This window comes from Triturus cristatus, chromosome 1_1, assembly GCF_964204655.1.
Source record: "Triturus cristatus chromosome 1_1, aTriCri1.1, whole genome shotgun sequence".
NCBI classification, from domain to species: Eukaryota; Metazoa; Chordata; class Amphibia; order Caudata; family Salamandridae; genus Triturus; species Triturus cristatus.
In genome coordinates this window covers 938169209-938176849 of record NC_140579.1, presented here as the reverse complement: position 1 = coordinate 938176849, position 7641 = coordinate 938169209, and positions in this window count along the sequence as shown.

The following is a 7641-nucleotide window of genomic DNA, read 5'->3' as shown; positions in this document are numbered from 1 at the left end:
CGGAAATAGTGCAGTCTGTGGATGGAAATGTTTTGATGTCTGGTCCCATTACTATGCAAACTGAAGATATGTTCCTGAAGTTCGACATAAACAATAATACTCATACAGAACTTATTCATTTTAATGTCATTAGCACACCACAATATGGTTTTATTCTAGGTATGCCGTGGCTAACCTTACACAACCCAGTCATCGATTGGGTATCTAAAACTATAGTCACTATGTCTTCATATTGCAAACAACATTGTTTCCACAAAACAAAATCATGTTCACATGGAGTGGCAACAGCTGAAGAAAAAAGTACTCAGCTACCAGAGCAATATCATTCATTCAGTGATGTCTTTGATGAAAGACAGGCAGATACCCTTCCTCCACATCGGTCTTACGACTGCCAAATTGATTTACTTCCCTAATTGTGGAATGTATGCCCTATCCGAAAAAGAAAATGATCATTTACTAGTTTATTTAGATAAATATCTTGCCAACAGTTTCATCAGACCATCTAAGTCCCGTGCAGCTTCGCCATTGTTTTTTGTACCAAAAGCAAATAGCGAGTTGTGCCCATGTATAGATTACAGAGCATTAAAAAAAATCACTGTCAAGAACAAATACCCACTTCCATTAATTCCGGTCCTATTAGATCAAGTAAAATCTGCCTGCATATATACCAAATTAGATCTCAAGGGAGCATATAAACTGGTCAGAATTAGGGGTGGGCAGAAAATTCCACTCCGCCAGCGTAGCAGATAAAGCCAGCCACCCCTGCTCACCGGCCCGGTCCCTGCTTCTGAAAGCAGCCAGGCCAGGGAGAGCCTCCCCGGGCCCGGTGGACCCCTGTCTCCAGCGCCCGGACCCTCGGCTGGCTTGCAGGATGGGGGGCTCCCACACCATGGGACACTGTGACGGAGCACAAGCCCCGGGTCCGGGCCCAGCCTCCGAACCCTAGCCAAGCTGGGGAGAGCCTCCCTGGGCCCCGGTGGACACCCTTTCCCCAGCGCACGGACCCTCGGCTGGCTTGCAGGACGGGGGGCTCTCGCACCATGGGACACTGTGACAGAGCACAAGCCCCGGGTCCGGGCCCAGCCTCCGAACCCTAGCCACACATGTTGGCAATCTTTATTGAAAAATGTATTTGTAGAATGTCATGCATGGTAGTTTGGAAGTAGGGTAGCCACGCGTGAGGTGAAGCAATTGGGTAGGGGAAGACAATACAACACAAAGAGAGACAAAATAATTATACAATGACTGAGAACGACGGTAGTGAAAGTGCAGTGTAGTGTGGTTTAAAACTAGCTCGGAAGTGTCACTGTGCCTAAAACTTTATTCCTGGATCTTCTGGCCAGAGTTAAAAAATGTGAAGGATGGTGGTGATTGGGAGTGTCATGATTCTCAGATGTGACACTAGGATACCTATAGTGCCCAGAACAGGTGTGGCAAATTCCATCATGCCTCTTGTGCCATAGGAAAATACTGGTGGCATTGTCCCTGTGTTATGACAGAATAATCATGTATCTAGAAAATCATGTATCATGTTACAGAGTGTTACAGAGATGTCATTTTGTATTTTTGTTGTTTTTTCATGTATGTATCTTAATGCTTTTGTTTGTGCTGAGCTACTATTTTAGGAACTTCTGCCACTCGCATTTGAGCTACACGGACAATGATCACTGCGATGCATCTCGAAGCACCAGCAGGAGCGAACGTGTTACGCGGCAGGGCGTGGCTCTAGACTATAAATAGAATCCTTGTTCTTGCTCACGTGCTCCTTATTCCGACGTTCGCCGCAACTGCACTCTTCGGCTCCGCTTTTGGAAATCTAAGCGGTTTCCAAGGAAACCGGTTTCCAGTCTCCTTTTGCAGCTGATGGTGGGGACATCAGGGTAATCCAAGTAGCGGCGCAGCACTCGAGCTCCTTCGCAGCTGACAGCGGGGACATCAGGGGAATCCAAGTAGCAGCGCAGCACTCGAGGAAAAATAATCGAGAGTGCAAGTAAAGAGATTTAGATATTTTGGCAAAGATCTTGGGCGGTAAGAGCGCTCTTCAGCGCAGAAGCACTCTTACTCTGTAAAGTTTATTTAATCAGACATTTTTGGGAAACTATATTTTGTCTCTGAAACTGTTTGGTCTCAGGCTGGTCCAGCACATTACTAGAAGATGACTTAATGAATGGCTGTACAATTACCAGGATGCAAAAGAACATTACAAGAGACTACATCACTATTTCTTAGCAGTGGATAATTCCATGTTGGCATTTCGTTTTCTTGTAGTTTTCCCCAGAAGGTTGAGTCACCCACTGTAGTAAACCTGGTAGGTGTTTTTTCAAGGAATATATTACACATATGGCTTAGTTAAGGAATATAGTGTTATTGGATAACAAAAGTGTATGCTACAGAAATCACTGTGTATTATTTCCTCAGGGGAAAACTTGCGTCAAACGATTGTGATACTAATTATAATCCCAACTACCTCTTCACTGCAAAGGAGGTTCAGGTAAACCTCCTGAAAGTTATTCAATAGTAGTATGAGGCTATAGTGATTGATAACAATAAGTTAATCTGTGGATCTTGCCTTTAGGTCTCCCTCCCTGCAGTTCCCTACCCAACACCCTTTCCCTCACCTGGCCACTTCAATAGTTTGTGCTATCATAGCAGTCAGACTTGAAGTTGCCTGGAGGTGGAATATTCTGGCAACAAAGTGATCCCGCGGAATCAAGTTATGACAGAATAAGGAGACCACGATATTATTCCCTCCTGATCACTTTGGTGTCAGAATGGCTTCTTTAGACAACATATTGAAAATCTTAGGTCATATTCAGCAAGACGTGGCTGATTCAAAGGCTACTACTGCCGCTCTAGCGGATAAAGTTGTTCAGTTACAACATAAGGTAGATACTAGAGGATTGGCCGAGAAAAACCCATTTGATGTCCCTTTAGGAAAATACCCAAGCGTTGTACATACAACAAATCAGGGAAGTACAAGAGCAACAAATATAGCAGTTACCGTACCACCAGAGATTCCTTTAGCGCCACCTGAAAGGTATTCTGGAGATCCAGGAAAAATACAGATATTTCTAACACAAGTTGAGCTGCATTTTACTTGTCGACATTCTTCAATTCCGGACACCCCATCAAGAGTTGTGTTCCTAATTTCGTATCTAGCGGGGCGCGCTGCATCGTGGGCTGTACCTTTAGTACGTGGTGACAATCCTATTCTCTATAATTGGAAGACCTTTGTGAAAGAATTCGAAAAGGTGTTCGACAGGAGAGCTACCACACACTCAGCAGACAAAGAATTATTAGAACTTAAGCAGGGTAATTGTGATCTTGTAACCTATTTAACGCACTTCAATCGTCTGGTAGCTGAAACAGCATGGCCTGAAGAGAAGATAGCGGCCATATAGTACTAAGGTCTAAAAGATGAGATAAAAGACATTTTAGCTCAAATCGACCCGCAACCGGAAGACTGCACAGAGTTAATCAATCTCACTCTTCGCTTGGATCATCATTTAATGGAAAGGAAAGGAGATCGTCGTAGACCTGAGCGAGGAAACCCTTGGTTCGAGCACAGTAGAATATTTCATAACACTACCGCTCAAGAAAATCAGAGTGAACCTATGGAACTAGGTACAATACGCTCTTCCTTATCAAAAGAAGAAAAAGAAACACGATGCAAAAATGGGCAATGTTTATACTGCGGAAAAAAGGACATGTTTTTTAAAGATTGTCTCCTTAAACCCAAACCTCGTAATCCACGAACAAAAACAATCAATACTATTGAATCCCAGATGGAAAACTAGATTACTCAAAAGATGTAGAAGGGAATATTTGGAGTCATTGGCAAATTCCTTCAATAAGTTCATAAATGCATGAAAATGAAAAATATCTAACTGTGGAAATGATGTTAGAGACCTCTACAGAACGAACACATCCTATCACGATACTGATAAGTTCAAGAGCGACTGGTAATTTTGTGGATGCTACCTTAGCACAGACCCTGGGTTGATTATATCAGAAAAAGAAAAGACCGGAAATAGTGCAGTCTGTGAAGGGAAGTGTTTTGATGTCTGGTCCCATTACTATGCAAACTGAAGATATGTTCCTGAAGTTCGACATAAACAATAATACTCATACAGAACTTATTCATTTTAATGTCATTAGCACACCACAATATGGTTTTATTCTAGGTATGCCGTGGCTAACCTTACACATCCCAGTCATCGATTGGGTGTCTAAAACTATAGTCACTATGTCTTCGTATTGCAAACAACATTGTTACCACAAAACCAAATCATGTTCACATGGAGTGGCAACAGCTGAAGAAAAAAGTACTCAGCTACCAGAGCAAAATCAGTCATTCAGTGATGTCTTTGATGAAAGACAGGCATATACCCTTCCTCCACATCGGTCTTACGACTGCCAAATTGATTTACTTCCCTAATTGTCGAATGTATGCCCTATCCGAAAAAGAAAATGATCATTTACTAGTTTATTTAGATAAATATCTTGCCAACGGTTTCATCAGACCATCTAAGTCCCGTGCAGCTTCGCCATTGTTTTTTGTACCAAAAGCAAATAGCGAGTTGTGCCCATGTATAGATTACAGAGCATTAAAAAAAATCACTGTCAAGAACAAATACCCACTTCCATTAATTTCGGTCCTATTAGGTCAAGTAAAATCTGCCTGCATATATACCAAATTAGATCTCAAGGGAGCATATAAACTGGTCAGAATTAGGGGTGGGCAGAAAATTCCGCTCCGCCAGCGTAGCAGATAAAGCCAGCCACCCCTGCTCACCGGCCCGGTCCCTGCTTCTGAAAGCAGCCAGGCCAGGGAGAGCCTCCCCGGGCCCCGGTGGACCCCTGTCTCCAGCACCCGGACCCTCGACTGGCTTGCAGGACGGGGGGCTCCCACACCATGGGACACTGTGACGGAGCACAAGCCCCGGGTCCGGGCCCAGCCTCCAAACCCTAGCCAGGCCGGGGAGAGCCTCCCTGGGCCCCGGTGGACACCCTTTCCCCAGCGCACGGACCCTCGGCTGGCTTGCAGGATGGGGGGCTCCCGCACCATGGGACACTGTGATGGAGCACAAGCCCCGGGTCTGGGCCCAGCTTCCGAACCCTAGCCAGGCTAGGGGGGGGGCCTCCCCGGGCCCCAGTGGACCCCCTGTCCCCAGCACCCAGATCTTCGGCTGGAACCAAGGAGGGTTAAGCCCAGGCCACGTCCTCTCCCCGACGGCCTGCAAGGGTCTGGGCCCAGCTTCCGAACCCTAGCCAGGCCAGGGAGAGCCTCCCCGGGCCACGGTGGACCCCCTGTCCCCAGCACCCGGACCCTCGGCTGGAACCAAGGACGGTTAAGCCCAGGCCACGTCCTCTCCCTGACGGCCTGCCCGGGGAGCCCATTTTTCTCGACGGGTGGGGGCTTACAGAACTCTGGGGAAGGACAAAAGTTGGAGTTAGCCCAGCCGGCCGGTAGGCCGGACATCTGGTCACCCGGCCCACAGGGCCATTTGGTCACCCGGCCCACAGGGCCATCTGGTCGCCCGGCCCGCAGGGCCATCTGGTCACCCGGCCCGTAGGGCCATCTGGTCGCGCAGCCAGGCCAGGGGCCCCCCAGGTGGCCTGGGAAGGTGCCGTGCCCAGTCGCCCTTGCAGTCCGGCGAGGGTGGCCAGGCGCTCCGAGGCAGCCGCTCGGGAGAGCTCCTTCCCCGGTGCTGCTCCTCGCCTCCCTGAGCGGGAGCGGCGGGAAGGGGAGGCCAGGCCATCTGGTCACCCTGCCGAGCAGCGAGGGACTGTGGCCCCCATCCCCGAGCCCCGGTGGGGCAGGGACAGGAGGGGGAAGCCCCCGTGCTGGAAGGCACGTGGTGGAGGCAGCCTCCCGCAGGCCCGCATTACCCCCTTCCGCGTCCCTCCCGACATCCCGGCGGCAGAGGGGCCCACCCCTGGGTGTGGTGGAGGAGGGCATCCGCGGGCGCCCACGCACCAAGAGACAAAAGCTTGGCTCAGAGGATGACTTTCAATAGATCACAGCGAGGTAGCTACTCTGCTACTTACGAAACCCTGACCCGGAATCAGGTCGTCTATGAATGATTTAGCACCAGGTGCCCCACAACATTCGGTGCACTAAGGACGATGGAGGGGGCGAACTGTCGCGAGACAGCGCAAATGTCTAAAAACAATACAACATCTCATGGAGAACGCGACCGGATCAAGAAAACTTTTAGGTGAACGCAGGGATTCAGGTAAGGCGATCACGCTCGCGAGAGAATGTATTATTTTACAGCGCGAGCAAGAAACACATTTTCGCGCTGTCTGCGGAACGCGAAAATGTCAAATTAACGCAATTTCCGCGAACGGAACGAAATTTTCGCCCAGGCCTAGACTAGAGTCAAGCTCAACCGGGTATTCTTTCCCCGCTGATTCTACCAAGCCCGTTCCCTTGGCTGTGGTTTCGCTAGATAGTAGGTAGGGACAGTGGGAATCTCGTTCATCCATTCATGCGCGTCACTAATTAGATGACGAGGCATTTGACTACCTTAAGAGAGTCATAGTTACTCCCGCCGTTTACCCGCGCTTCATTGAATTTCTTCACTTTGACATTCAGAGCACTGGGCAGAAATCACATCGCGTCAACACCCGCCTCGGGCCTACGCGATGCTTTGTTTTAATTAAACAGTCGGACTCCCCTGGTCCGCACCAGTTCTAAGTCAGCTGCTAGGCGCCGGCCGAGGCAGAACGCCGGCCCCGCACCCCCGGGGAGGGTGCACGGGGAGAGGCGACCACCGCAGCTGGGGCTTTGCGTCCTGGGCACTTTGCCTCGCCGCGGGCTGGAGGAGGGAGCACCGGACGCCCCGGGGAAGTGTCGTCCGAATTGGCCCATCTGGTCCCCGCCTGAGAACCGCCATTCCCAGGAGGGGTGTCCCGGCATACCCTGCCCCTACTAATCCGGAGGAAGGCTACCCACCTTTCTTGTAACCCTCGTGCTCCGAGTGACGGAGGAGATCATAGGCGCGGATGTGCCCGACCTCCTGGAGCCCTGACTGGGATTCAAATGAGTCAAATGAGCCCTCATCGGGACTTCCAGGCTGGCCCGGCCATCTAGTCGCCCCATTGGAAAGCATTGCGCGCGACCAGATGGCCGAGGGGAGAGGTGCAACCAGATGGCCGGGACTGAAAGGACTCCCATCTGTCCAACCCCGAGCCTTCGCGCTAGGTTTCCCGCCTGCCCACGCAGGGCTCCGTGGCTGCAGGGCTCCGGGGCTGCAGGGCTCCAGGGCTGCAGGGCTCCGGGGCTGCAGGGCTCCAGGGCTGCAGGGCTCCGGGGCTGCAGGGCTCCGGGGCTACAGGGCTCCAGGGCTGCAGGGCTCCGGGGCTGCAGGGCTCCAGGGCTGCCGGGCTCCGGGGCTGCAGGGCTCCAGGCCTGAAGGGCTCCGGGCCTGCAGGGCTCCGGGCCTGCAGGGCTCCAGGGCTCCGGGCTGAAGGGCTCCAGGGCTGCAGGGCTTAAGGGCTGCAGGCCTCGGGGGGGCTCATAGACCCCACGCTGGGCCTCAGGCATGGGAGGCCTGGCGGAGCTCCCGGGGCCCGGCCGACCGGCCGCCCGGGGGACCCATGGAGCCCGTCCTGGGCACTTTGCCTCGCCGCGGG